The sequence below is a fragment of the Salvelinus alpinus genome, chromosome 12 (assembly GCF_045679555.1).
Source record: "Salvelinus alpinus chromosome 12, SLU_Salpinus.1, whole genome shotgun sequence".
NCBI lineage: Eukaryota > Metazoa > Chordata > Actinopteri > Salmoniformes > Salmonidae > Salvelinus > Salvelinus alpinus.
In genome coordinates, this window is record NC_092097.1 from 42,571,822 (window position 1) to 42,587,009 (window position 15,188).

General features: G+C 42.0%; 1 protein-coding gene across 3 annotated transcripts in view; it reads right to left on the reverse strand.

Annotated features, from left to right (window-relative positions):
* The window catches only part of LOC139536173 (ubiquitin-associated protein 1-like), a 29,186-nt gene extending 14,931 nt beyond the window's left edge, over positions 1-14,255 (reverse strand). Inside the window, exons 1-2 of one of the 3 annotated variants that reach the window (XM_071336430.1) lie at positions 14,064-14,255; positions 12,558-12,653 (exon numbers count right to left, since the gene is read on the reverse strand). The gene's annotated coding sequence lies outside the window, so the exon portion shown is untranslated. The remainder of the gene's footprint in view (positions 1-12,557; positions 12,654-14,063) is intronic. The other 2 variants (XM_071336429.1, XM_071336432.1) reach the window with 2 other exon arrangements.
* Positions 14,256-15,188: the final 933 nt, after the last annotated feature.

A 15,188-nucleotide genomic window follows, 5' to 3' on the forward strand; every position in this document is an offset into this window, starting at 1 on the left:
CATCACCCGAGGAACAGAGGAGTAGTAGGATGAGGGTGCGGCTAAAGGCTATCAAAACTGGTCGCCTAGAGCGTTGGGGACAAAGAATAAAAGGAGCAGATTTATGGGCGTGGTAGAATAGATTCTGGGCATAATGTGCAGACAGGGGTATGGAGGGGCGCGGGTACAGCGGAGGCAAGCCCAGGCACTGGGTGATGATAAGAGAGGTTGTATCTCTGGACATGCTGGTCTCAATGGGTGAGGTCACCGCATGTGTGGGGGGTGGGACAAAGGGGGTATCAGAGGTACGGAGAGTGGAACTACAGGGTCCATTGCAAACCAAAACAATGATAATGAAAACTAGCCTGAACAACGGTATGCAAGGCATATTGATATTTGAGAGAGACATACAATAAGGCATAAAGTGATTGCAGGTCTTGATTGGGAGAGCTAGCTAAAACAACAGGTAAGATAACAGCAGCAATAACAGGGTGCTAGTCTAACACAGCAACAACAGGTAAAAATGGTGACGACTAGGCAGAGAGGGTCGGATTAACTACACACAGATCCTGAGTTAAAGCACAGAGCCGACAGATAAAACACAAATAAACAGAATGGAGTACCGTGAATTAATGGACAGTCAAGCATGCATCAGCTATGTAGCCAAGTGATCATAGTGTCCAGGGGGCAGCCGTAGATGGAGCAGAGGAGGCCTCCACTAAGCTAGCACGCGGCGTTTAAAGTTAGTAGCCCGGGGGGTGGTCTGCTCAGACGGAGGGGGTCTGCTCAGACGTGGTTGTGTCGACAGAGAATCCAAGCCAGATGGCGATGGCGAAAGAGAGGTTGTGAATTGTAGAATTGTGTTTGCTAACTGGTGCTAGCTTCGTGGCAGTGGCGCTAGCCGCAAGCTAGCTGTGAGGATCAGAAGCAGTGGCTCAGGGATTACGGCAGGAATCCGGCGTTGTTGTCGAGAGACAGTCCGATGCTGGTAAATTGGTGAGTAATATCCAGGCTAATAACAGGGCTGGTGTCTGTGCAGAAGGTAAAAGCTACTAGCAGCGGCAAAAAAAATGGCTAAATTAGCTTGTAGCTGGTATTGTAGCCCAAGAATTCGCTGGTAGACCTCTTCAGCTAGCCGGCAGATGGGCCTAGCTCGAGGCTAGCTCAAGGCTAACTGGTGCTTGCTTCGGGACAGAGGTGTTAGCCAGTAGTAGCCACTCGGTTGCAGCTAGCTAGCTGTGATGATACGGTGTAATTGTCCAGAGCTTGCGTCAGGAATCCGGTGATGTGGTAGAGAAAAAGCAGTCCTATATGCTCTGGGTTGATATCGCGCTTGCAGACTGGCAGGTATTGGCCCGGTATTGAAGCTGGCTGTGTCCGAGTTGAGGGTGAAGACCGCAGCAGTGGCTAACTGACTACTAGCTAGTTATCTGGCTAGCTTCTGCTTGGGGTTACGGTTCTGAAGTATAAAAAAATAGCAGGTCCGTACCACATTGGGTGAGGCGGAATGTAGGAATGTATATTCAGTTCCTAGATGGAAAGTGAAATTAAAATATATACGAAATGTATACGAAAAATACGAAGACTATTTACTATTTACACGCGACAGGACAATACAGGACAATACAAACACACGTCCGACTGCTACGCCATCTTGGATTATTTTTGTAAAAAGGGCTTTAAATACATTTGTTATTTATTCCGCAATTATTCAATCAACGCTGTAATTGAAAAATAAAATTGTACACCCAAGGTAGGCTACTACCCCGTTAAGAGCTAAAATAGAGTACAAAACCTGTTTCTCAACAAACATGTCGTCTTCACACTATTCAAACCCCACAATCAATGAACAGCTTATGAAGCTCTCAGCCTATTGATCACTTAATGCAAACAAACAATCTGAACAAAGACATTTTGGAATGTCTGTGGGTCCTTGAGAATCACTAATCAATATCCAGAGGAAAATGTGTTATAGTAGTCTAGTGTGTGGTGCGGGAATAATGACATGCAAACCTGGGGAGCTTTGCATTAAAATTGTCTTCAAAAAAGGAGAACCAAACTCAGACCACCTCACGAGATGGTTTCAGTTCAGGGGATCTTTTGAAGGGTCTGAGTTCATTTGGAGAGTTCACACTGCAAAAAAAAACTAAGCGAACTGCACTGAGTACACAAAAATTGGCTTAAAGGGACCAAGTGTGAAAACACCCTGAACCAAGACAAAACCAAGACATCAACACCATATCCACCATTATACAGAGCATTTGGAAGTATTCAGACCCCTTGACTTTATTTATAATCTTTTAGACATTGTTACATTTCAGCCTTATTCTAAAATCAATAAAAAAAATCCCCTCAATCTAGACAATACCCCATAATGACAAAGCAAAAACAGGTTATACACTACCGTTCAAAAGTTTGTAGTCACTTAGAAACGTCCTTGTTTTTGAAAGAAAAGCACGTTGTCTATTAAAATAACATCAAATTGATCCGAAATACAGTGTAGACATTGTTAATGTTGTAAATGACTATTGTAGCTGGAAACGGCTGATTTTCGATTGGACTATCTACATAGGCGTAGAGGCCAATTAACAGCAACCATCACTCCTGTGTTCCAATGGCACGTTGTGTTAACTAATCCAAGTTTATCATTTTAAAAAGGCTAATTGATCATTAGAAAACCCTTCTGCAATTATGTTAGCACAGCTGAAAACTATTTTTCTGATTAAAGAAGCAATAAAACTGGCCTTAGACTACTTGAGTATCTGGAGCATCAGCATTTGTGGGTTCGATTACAGGCTCAAAATGGCCAGAAACAAATAACTTTCTTCTGAAACTCGTCAGTCTATTTCATGCGAGAAATTGCCAAGAAACTGAAGATCTCATACAACGCTGTGTACTACTCCCTTCACAGAACAGCGCAAACTGGCTCTAACCAGATTGGAAAGAGTGGGAGGCCCCGGTACACAACTGGGCAAGAGGACAAGTACATTAGCGTGTCTAGTTTGAGAAACAGACGCCTCACAAGTCCTCAACTGGCAGCTTCATTAAATAGTACCCGCAAGACGCCAGTCTCAACGTCAACAGTGAAGAGGCGACTCCGGGAGGCTGGCCATCTAGGCAGAGTTGCAAAGAAAAAGCCATCTCAGACTGGCCGATAAAAAGAAAATATTAAGCTGGGCAAAAGAACGCACACTGGACAGAGGAACTCTGCCTTGAAGGCCAGCATCCTGGAGTCGCCTCTTCACTGTTGACGTTGAGACTGGTGTTTTGCGGGTATTATTTAATGAAGCTGCCAGTTGAGGACTTGAGGCGTCTGCTAATATAATTGCAAAAAGGTTGTCTAATGATCAATTAGCCTTTTAAAATTATAAATTTGGATTACATAACACAACATGCCATTGGAACACAGGAGTGATGGTTGATGATAATGGGCCTCTGTACGCCTATGTAGATATTCCATTTAAAAAAATATTCTGTTTCCAGCTACAATAGTCACTTACAACATTAAGAATGTCTACACACCCTGGAACATAATGAAATTCCAAAGATCTGGAAATCAGCATTTGTCCTACCACTTTTAAAAGGGGGAGATCCAACTCTTTTAAATAATTATAGGACAATCTCAATGCTGTCACCCCTGGTGAAAATACTTGAAACCCGTGAGTGAACAGCTAAAAGAGTTTTTATTTACTAACTTTAATTTACTTACTTTTTATTTGATCAATGTACCAATAGGGGTTCAGGAAGAAGCATAGCACAATTACAGCAGCCATGGTTTTAAATGATATCACTGTAGCCCTTGACAAAAAACAGCACTGTGTCTCACTTTTTATTGATCTCTAAGGCTTTTGATACAATTGATCATGCTATACTAAGGCAGAGATTGTCGAGTGTAGGTCTTTCGGAGCATGCAGTTGCATGGTTTGCTAACTGTCTGATAGAACTCAGTGCACTCAATTTAATGGACTCATGTCTGTTAAATTGTCTGTCTGTAATGGTGTGCCCCAAGGCTCTGTCCTTGGTCCTCTCTTATTCACTATTTATATAAAAAACAATTGACAAAAATGTCCAAAATGCGCAACTTCATTTTTATGCTGATACTGTTATGCCTCGTTTCTTACAAAAGCTTTCCAGAAGTTGCAAAATACTTTTTATACTGTTCAACATACCTTGTGTCAATTGAAGCTTATCCTCAATACTGGCAAAACTAAACTAATGGTGTTTTCTAAAGCAAGAAATAGACCTCTGAACTTTTCACCTATTATTAACTGTCAGGGCATTGACTGTAACCTCATATAAATATCTTGGAATTTTAATTTATGACGGCCTCTTTTAAATTGCATATTCAACAACTTACAAAACAATTTAAGCTGAAATTGGGATTTTATTTTAGGAATAAGGCCTGTTTTTCTTTTGAAGCCAGAAGGAGGCTAGTATCAGCTACATTTATGCCTTTACCAGACAACGGGAATATTTGATATATGAATGCTTCCGCTCAGTGTTTGAGATCAATTGACACCCTTTACCATGGCACTGAGATTTATTTTAAACTGCAAAACCCTTACACACCACTGCACTTTGTATACCAGGGTTGGCTGGTCTTCTCTAGTCACTTGTAGGCTCAGTCACTGGTATAATTTTATTTACAAAGCCATTTTGGGTTTACTACCTTTTTATTTGGGCATTTTTATTGTTCCGAAATGTGGTGGGTACTCGGTTTGTTCGCTGGACCTGCTAACTGTTCCAAATGTCCGAACTGAATTTGGTAAAAGGGCTTTTATGTACTCTGCGCCATCGTCTTGGAACGCCTTACAAAATACTTTTAAACTGGAAGAACTTATCCCGATTGGTATTTTTAAATCACTGATGAATGATCTTGAGACTGATTCCCTGACCTGTCAATGTTTTTAATTTTGTTAAACTCTTGTGAATTTTTACTAGATTACTTGTAGTTTGCTGCCTATCTTGGCCAGGACGCTCTTGAAAGAGATTTTAAATCTCAATGAGCCCTTCCTGGTTAAATAAAGGTTAAATAATAATAATAAACACTATTCTGATCAATTTTGTTATTTAAAAAAAATTTGACAGACATATTTAGCTTAAGTGACCCCAAACTTTTGAACGGTAGTATACATTTTTGCAAAGAAATGTTTAATCCAGAAAAAGAAACACATTTACATAAGTATTGAGACCCTTACTCAGTACTTTGTTGAAGCACGTTTGGCAGTAATTACAGCCTCGAAGACTAGGATAAAGCTTGGCACGCCTGTATTTGGGGAGTCTCTCCCATTCTTCTCTGCAGATCCTCAAGCTGTCAGCTGTGCAGCAATGCTCCCCATCCAACCTATTTTCAGGTCTCTCCAGAGATGTTCGATCGGGTTCAAGTTCGGGTTCTGTCTGGGCGACGCAAGGATATTGAGACTTGTCCTGAAGCCACTCCTGCGTTGTCTTGGGTGTGTGCTTAGGGTCGTAGTCCTGCTGGAAGGTGAACCTTCGGTCCAGTCTGAGGTCCTGAGCGCTCTGGAGCAGGTTTTCATCAAGGATATCGCTGCACTTTGCTCCGTTCATCTTTCCCTCAATCCTGACTAGCATCTCAGTCCCTGCCATTGAAAAAGATTCCTACTGCATGATGCTGCCACCACCATGTCTCACTGCGGTGATAGTGCCAGGTTTCAGACTTGACGCTTGGCATTCAGGCCAAATAGTTCACTCTGTTTCATCTGACCAGAGAATCTTGTTTCTCATGGTCTGAAAGTATTTAGGTAAACTCCAAGCGGCCTGTCGTGTGCCTTTTACTGAGGAGTGGCTTCTATCTGGCCACTCTACCATAACGGCCTGATTGGTGGAGTGCTGCAGAGATGGGAGAACCTTCCAGAAGGACAACCATCTCCACAGAAGAACTCTGGAGCGCTGTCAGAGTGACCATCAAGTTCTTGGTCACCTCCCTGACCAAGGCCATTCCCCCCAATTGCTCAGTTTGGCCAGGCTGCCTGCTCTTGGAAGAGTATTGGTGGTTCCAAACTTCTTCCATTTAAGAAGGATGTTCTTGGGGACCTTCAATGCTGCAGAATTATTTTGATACCCTTCCCCAGATCTGTGCCAAGACACAATCCTGTCTCAGAGCTCTACGGACAATTCCTTCGACCTCATGGCTTGGGTTTTGCTCTGACATGCACTGTCAACTGTGGGACCTTATATAGACAGGTGTGAGCACCTTTCCAAATCTAGTCCAATCAATTGAATTTACCAGAGGTGAAACTCCAAGTTGTAGGAACATTTCAAGGATGATGATCAACAGAAACGGGACGCACCTGAGCAATTTCGAGTTTCATAGCAAAGGGTCTGAATACTTATGGGGTGGCAGGTGGTTAGAGCATTGGGCCAGAAACCGGAAGGTTGCTGGATCGTATCCCCGAGGCTGACAAGGTAAAAAAAAAAATCTGTCGTTCTGCCCCTGAGCAAGGCAGTTAACCCACTGTACCCCCGGGCGTCGAAGACGTGGATGTCGATTAACGCACATCTCTGATTCAGAGGAGTTGGGTTAAATGCAGAAAACACATTTCAGTTGGACAACTGACTAGGTATCCCCCTTTCCTTACGTAAATAAGTTTTTTTTTATTTTTATGAATTTGCAAAAACTTCTAAAAACCTGTTTTCACTTTGTCATTACAGGGTAGTGTTTGTAGTTGGATTAAAATAAAATAAAATCCTCATCAATAACAAAATGTGGAAAAAGTCAAGGGGTCTGAATACTTCCCGAACACACTAAACTATATCCCAACCTGTACCTACGTGACCAGAGCAGCATTATGATCATTTGTGCTGCTGGGGATCTAGCCTGACGACTAACACTAAATTATTCAGCTGCTCTGTCATTCACTACATACTTTAGTCGGACATCATATTAGTCGTTTGTGGTGACAAGTGGCGTTGTACAAAACAAAGTCATCAACGATTGGATAGCCTAACCAATCTGAGTATCATAGTCAATGATGAATTTTCAAACTGCCGCTTTACGCACGTGTGTTCTAGCTCTGGCCCGACCCATCGTTGCTGGACCAATCAGATGGCCACCGAATGTGTTTGCATTCGGTAAAGTGTTTGGGGAGGTACTCAGATCCAGACACATTGCGGAGAAGAAATCAACGTCCGTATTGTGTGGCATAGTGTTTGGCCGGAGCAAGGAGTCTGAGTAGCCAGGCAACTGGGGAGCCCCCTCTCCCAAAAAGCTACCATACAGGCCCCCTTTGTAGAAACACAGTGGTATGTCCATAGGGGCATATTACAGTGCCTTCAGAAAGTATTTATACCCCTGGACTTATTTTCTCACCCAGCTACACACAATACCCCATAATGACAAAGTAAAAACAAGTTTGACATTTAAGCAAGTGTATTGAAAATGAAATACAGAATTTACATAAGTATTCACACCCCTGAATTAATACTTTGTAGAAGCACCTTTAGCTGCAATTACAGCTGTGAGTCTTTCTGGATGAGTCGAAGAGCTTTCCACACCTGTATTGTGCAACATTAGCCCATTATTCTTTGTAATATTCTTCAAGCTCTGTCAAATGGTTGTTGATAATTGCTAGACAACCACTTTGACAGAGTTGACTAACATCTACTTGAAAATATCAGCCACTCAGGAACATTCAGTCTTCTTGGTAAGCAACTTGTGTAGATTTGCCTTGTGTTTTATGTTATTGTCCTGATGAAAGGTGAATTCATCATCCTGTGCCTGGTGGAAAGCAGACAAACAGGTTTCCATCTAACATTTTGCCTGTGCTTAGCTCCATTCAGTTTATTTTTTAATCCTGAAAAACTCCCCTGTTCTTAATGATTACAAGCATACCCATAGCACGATGCAACCACCACTATGCTTGAAAATATGGAGAATGATACTCTAATGCATTGTGTTGAATTTGCCCTAAACATACATTTGCATTCAGGACTAAATGTTAATTGCTTTGCACATTTTTTGCATTATTACTTGTTGCAAACAGGATGCATGTATTGGAATATTTTAATTCTGAACAGTCTTCCTTCTTTTCACTCTGTCATTTAGGTTAGTATGGTGGAGTAACTACAATGTTGTTGATCCATCCTCAGTTCTCATATCACAGCCATTAACCTCAATCTGTTTTAGTCACCATGGGTCTTATGATGAAATCCTCTCCGTCAACTGAGTTAGGAAGGACACATGTATCTTCGTAGTGACTGGGTGTATTGATGACTTCCCCATGCTCAAAGGGATATTCAATGTCTGCTTTATTGTTTATTTTTACCCATCTACCAATAGGTGCCCTTCTTTGCGAGCATTGGAAAACCTTCCTGGTGGTTGAAATTCACAGCACGACTGAGGGACCTAATAGATAATTGTATGTGTGGGGTATAGAGATGAGGTAGTCATTCAAAAATCATGTTAAACACTTATTGTACACGTAACTTCTGAATTGTTAAGCACATTTTTTTAAGGCATGCCATAAAAGGGGTTGAATACTTATTGATTGAAATAACTTAACACTGACATTAAAATGGTGTGTTGGTCAGTTAAATGCAATTCCATCCATTTTAAATTCAGGCTGTAACAACAAAATGTGGAAAAAGTCAAAGGGTGCGATTACTTTCTGAAGGTATTGTAGGTAGGGCCGTAGTGGTAAAGTGATGAGGCAATAGGATAGATAGGCAGTAGCAGCAGCATATGTGATGAGTGTGGAAGTGTGTGACGAGTGTGCATGTGTGTGTGCATGTGTGTGTGTCGTCCATTATGTGTCGTCCATTATGTGTGCAGAGTCAAAAAGGAGTCGATGCAGACAGTAGAATGTAGCTACCTGGACTATCTATACACACAAAAGTATGTGGACACCCCTTCAAATGAGTGGATTCTGATATTTCAGCCACAACTGTTGCTGATAGGTGTATAAAAATGTAGCACACAGCCATGCAATCTCCATAGACAAACATGGGCAGTAGAATGGCCTTACCGAAGAGCTCAGTGACTTTCAATGTGGTGCAGTCTTAGGATGCCACCTTTCCAACAAGTCTGACAAATGTATGCCCTGCTAGAGCTGCCCCGGTCAACTAAGTGCTGTTATTGTGAAGTGGAAACAAGCTCACACAAGCTCACAGAAAAGGAGCAACAACAGCTCAGCCGTGAAGTGGTAGGCCACACAAGCTCACAGAACGGGATAGCCAAGTGCTGTAGCATGCAAAAATCATCAGTCCTCGGTTGCAACATTCACTACCGAGTTCCAAACTGCCTCTGCAAGCAATGTCAGCACAAGAACTGTTCATCGGGAGCTTCATAAAATGGGTGTCTACGGCTGAGCAGCCACACACACAAGCCTAAGAGCACCATGAACAATGCCAAGCATCGGCTGGAGTGGTGTAAAGCTCGCCGCCATTAGATTCTGAAGCAGAGAAAACGCGTTCTCGGGAGTGATGAATCACGCTTCACCATCCAACAGACAAATCTAGGTTTGGCTGATGCCAGGAGAATGCCACCAGCCCCAAATCCGTGCCAACTGTAAAGTTTGGTGGAGGAGGCATAATGGTCTGGAGCTGTTCTTCATGGTTCGGGCTAGACCCCTTAGTTCCAGTGAAGGGAAATCTTAATGCTACAGCATACAATGACATTCTAGACAATTCTGTGCTTCCAACTTTGTGGCAACAGTTCGGGGAAGGCCCTTTCCTGTTTCAGCATGACAATGCCCCTGTGCACAAAGCGAGGTCCACACAGAAATGGTTTGTCGAGATCGGTGTGGAAGAACTTGATTGACCTGCACAGAGACCTGACCTCAACCCTATCAAACACCTTTGGGATGAATTGGAACGCCGACTGCGAGCCAGACCTAATTGGCCAACATCAGTGCTCGACCTCACTAATGCTCGTGGCTGAATGGAAGCAAGTCCCCGCAGCAATGTTCCAACATCTAGTGGAAAGCCTTCCCAGAAGAGTTGAGGCTGTTATAGCAGCAAAGGGGAGGACCAACTCCACGTTAATGCCCATGATTTTGGAATGAGATGTTCGACAAGCACGTGTCCACATACATTTGGTCATGTAACGTATTTGGTTAACTATTTAGCATTCTTATGACTTGGGGGTAGAAGCTGTTCAGGAGCCTTTTGGTCCCAGACTTAGCGCTCCGGTACTGTTTGCAATGCGGTAGCAGAGAGAACAGTCTATCTTCAAACATAGTGGTGACTGCATCATATTATGGGTATGCTTGTAATCATTATGGACTGGGGAATAGACTGGGGGGAAAAAAATAAAAATAAATACACAATGAAGCTAAGCACAGGCAAAATCCTAGTGGAAACCGGGTTCAGTCTGCTTTCCACCAGACACTGAGATGAATTCACCTTTCAGCAGGACAACCTAAAACACAAGGCCAAATCTACATGAGCTGCTTTCCAAGACAGTGAATTTTCCCGAGTGGCCTAGTCACCTGGGGTGGCAGTGGTTAGAGCTTTGGGCCAGTAACCAAAAGGTTGCTAGATCGAATCCCCGAGCTGACAAGGTAAAACAAATATGTTGTTCTGCCCCTGAACAAGGCACTGTTCCCTGGTAGGCCATCATTGTAAATAAGAATTTGTTCTTAACTGCAGCCGTCTAGTTAAATAAAAGGTTAAATACATTTATTTTTTAAAGTTAGCTGACTGCTTGAAAATAGACACTTACCTAATACCATTTTTTTCCCCATATATGTTTTACAAATGTTAACATTCATTCCACTTTGACAGAGAATTGTGTGTAGATTGATGAAAAAGAATAACAATTAAATACATTAATCCCAATTTGTAACAAGGAAATGTGGAAAAAGTCAAGTGTGAATACTTTCTGAAGGCACTGTATATGTAAATATTTACCTAAATTTCCTCATAACCCAGGAAAAATCCACTCTGTACTAGTACCCCATATATGTATTTATTTATTTAACTAGGCAAGTCAATTAAGAACTAATTCTAATTTACAATGACGGAATACCCCGCCAAACCCTCCCCTAACCCAGACAACACTTGTGCGCCGCCCTATGGGACTCCCGATCGCAGCCAGTTGTAATACAGCCCGGGATCGAACACAGGTGTGTAGTGACGCCTCTAGCACTGCAGTACCTTAGAGCACTGCGCCACTCAGTGCCCTAAAATGACTAAATTAAAAGTTTAAGTCACCCAGTAAAATACTACTTGAGTAAAAGTTTAAAAGCACCTGGTTTTAAAATGTACAATGGTGGGAAAAGTACTAAGTAAAAAGGTACACATCAAATTCCTTATATTAAGAAAACCAGACTGCACACATTTTTAAAACACTGTTTACTGTTATGTAAGAAGGCCACCAGAAGCAGTTCATACTTCGGGATCACAACACTTTTTAGGCAAGTCGTCTGAGATCCCTAAAGATTGGAAAGCTGCCGCGGTCATCCCCCTCTTCAATGGAGGTGACACTCTAGACCCAAACTGTTATAAACCTATATCCATCCTGCCCTGCCTTTCTAAAGTCTTCAAAAGCCAAGTTAATAAACAGATCACTGCCCATTTCGAATACCACCGCACCTTCTCTGCTATGCAATCCGGATTCAGAGCTGGTCACGGGTGCACCTCAGCCACGCTCAAGGTACTAAACGATATCATAATCGTCATCGATAAAAGACAGTACTGTGCAGCCGTCTTCATCGACCTGGCCAAGGCTTTCAACTCTGTCAATCACCGTATTCTTATCGGCAGACTCAACAGCCTTGGTTTCTCAAATGACTGCCTCGCCTGGTTCACCAACTACTTCTCTGATAGAGTTCAGTGTGTCAAATCGGAGGGCCTGTTGTCCGGACCTCTGGCAGTCTCTATGGGGGGGTACCACAGGGCTCAATTCTCGGGCCGACTCTTTTCTCTGTATATATCAAAGATGTCGCTCTTGCTGCGGGTGATTCCCTGATCCACCTCTAAGCAGATGACACCATTCTGTATACATCTGGCCCTTCTTTGGACACTGTATTAACTAACCTCCAAACGAGCTTCAATGTCATTACAACACTCCTTCCGTGGCCTCCAACTGCTCTTAAATGCTAGTAAAACCAAATGCATGCTTTTCAACCGTTTGCTGCCTGCACCTGCCCGCCCGACAAGCATCACTACTCTGGACAGTTCTGACTTAGAATATGTGGACAACTACAAATACCTAGGTGTCTGGCTAGACTGTAAACTCTCCTTCCAGACACATATTAAACATCTCCAATCCAAAATTAAATCTAGAATCGGCTTCCTATTTCGCAACAAGGCATCCTTCACTCATGCCACCAAACATACCCTCATAAAACTGACTGACTATCCTACCGATCCTCGACTTGAGCGATGTCATGTACAAAATAGCTTCCAATACTCTACTCAGCAAACTGGATGCAGTCTATCACAGGGCCATCCATTTTGTCACCAAAGCCCCATACACCACCCACCACTGCGACCTGTATGCTCTCGTCGGCTGGCCCTCGCTACATATTCGTCGCCAGACCCACTGGCGCCAGGTCATCTATAAGTCTATGCTAGGTAAAGCTCCGCCTTAGCTCACTGGTCACGATAATACCCACCTGTAGCATGCGCTCCAGTAGGTATATCTCACTGGTCATCCCCAAAGCCAACACCTCATTTGGCCACCTTTCCTTCCAGTTCTCTGCTGCCAATGACTGGAACGAATTGCAAAAAAAATAAAACAAAATAAATAAAATCGCTGAAGCTGGAGACATATTTCCCTCCCCAACTTTAAACATCAGCTATCTGAGCAGCTAACCGATCACTGCAGCTGTACATAGCCCATCTGTAAATAGCCCACCCAATCTACCTACCTCATCCCCATATTGTTTTTATTTACTTTTCTGCTCACCAGTATTTCTACTTGCACATCACCATCTGCTCATCTATCACTCCAGTGTTAATTTGCTAAATTGTAATTACTTCGCTACTATGGCCTATTTATTGCCTTACCTCCTCACGCCATTTGCACACACTGTATATAGACTTATTTTTCTCTATTGTGTTATTGACTGTACGCTTGTTTATTCCATGTGTAACTGTGTTGTTGTTTGTGTCGCAATGCTTTGCTTTATCTTGGCCAGGTCGCAGTTGTAAATGAGAACTTGTTCTCAACTAGCCTACCTGGCTAAATAAAAGTGAAATAAAAATAAGTAAATAAAGTCATGGGTGGACTCATCAGCGTACCATGGAGCAAAATATAGCTCGATCAGTCGGAATGTCGATGCAATGACAGTCGATGCAATGGCCACCCGTCCTTAGCAACATATTTTAGTGCACTTAACTCAAACCCTAATCAACAAAAACACGTGACATTTTCAAGCAGCTATAGCTAGCCAACTGTAATCTCATCTTGGAAACATTGAACGAGTCATACTTGCATGACTCATCCACAGAGGTAGCAAGAGTAGCTACAACTTTTTATGAAGTAACATTCCAGTAACTAGCTAAGTAATTAATTAATGAAATAGATGTGATGTGTAAAGAACGTACTCGAAAACGTAACTAACTATGACAGTCCACAGTCAGTAAGGTGTATTTTCTAGATGTCAGAATGGCTATAAAAGTACCCCTTACTGACTGTAGACAGCTAGCTCGGTTGTCTCAGCTTGTGACTATCGACCTAGTTAGCTGGTATTTTGAGTGCTTTATCCTTGGAAAACAAGTGGCGAGTAACTGTTGGATTAAGATAATTCAAGAGGATAAAGACAGCAGGCTAACATAGCATAGGACGGTAATTTAGTCAGACTCCTATAGCTAGTTAGCTAACATTAATACGTTAGCTACAAATGAGCTAACTAACTTTTTCATGACCAGCTAACGTTAGCTAGATAGCTGACACAAAATAACCCACAAGTTAACGTAAACCTTAACTGAAAGTCTGGAACATAGCTAGCTAGGAATACAATCAGAAATAAAGAATATTCGATGCGGACATTTTAGGTAACGTTAGTTAGCTAATGTTAGTTTGGTGGCCTGCACTAAACAGTGCTGTCTAGTTCACTCCCTCTCCGCCACCGCCCCTGAAAGAAAACTGAGATAACATCTTCCATTAACCCCCTTACCCGTATTATCTGCTCCGTCTTGCTTCTCCAAAAACGTACGTACACCTCAAAGCAAAGACACCTTCTTCAAACTTTATATTAAAATAAATGTTATTGGAATTGGAATCGAAATCTCTTTCATGCTTCATAGTGGAACGCCATCTTGATTTATTCGCCTTCCTTCCTATGGTTCCTGTTTGAAGTCACGTTTTCACTTGATGACGACACAAGTGTAGATAAATTAACATACAGGGTGCTATGTAATTTTATTCACAGCATTCTCTCATCACATTTAATTGCACATAATAGTTTGTTGTTTACCTTTTTGTAAGATATTTTTTACATAAAAAATTGAAAATTATACACTTTTGGATTACACAACCATAACAGAAATTGGACAACGAATGTCATTTCTCTCAGAAAACACAAAATGTAATTTTGTTAAATAAAAAAAGCTAATTAAATAAAAAAATGGCACATGCCAGTGCAATGTATAGTATTTTTTTTGTCTATCATCCTTTGGCTACACTGAAGAGATGTTCCCAGACATTTTCTTTATAAGATTTTTGTCATCTACTCTGGATTCATTCATTATTTAATCCCCTCGAATATCGTCTGAACTGAATAGGGATCAGGAGATCATGATGGCTAGTCAGTCAAGTGTTTACATGGAAAGCATGGTTAGTGTTCCCTTGAGAACCATAACCATGCCAATGTCGTTGAGTTTATTGATAATTTTCATAAAACAGTGACTGGCTTGGGATCCAATGTTGATATGATATTGCCCAAAAGCTTATCACCATGAGATACATCAGCATTATGCATGAAGACCTTTCAGAACAAAATAGCACTAAAGCTTCATCTGATCACGGCTACAAATCTCTTTAAAGCCACAATTCTAAGGTTTGGTTTGGTATAAAGTTAAGGGATGGTGCTGGGGAAATGTAACCACTCTCAAATCCAAACCCAGGTCCATGTGACTGTTAGTCCAACACCTTATGCATTACACAAATAGGTCCAGGTAAGGTGTTGTTCCAAGGTCACTACTCAACGCCCTTCATTCTAAAAACATGTCCCCATGCTTCACTCTCACACTTCCCTTGTGCCCATACTTTCAATGGCCATACCAGGGAACCATCCCACTTC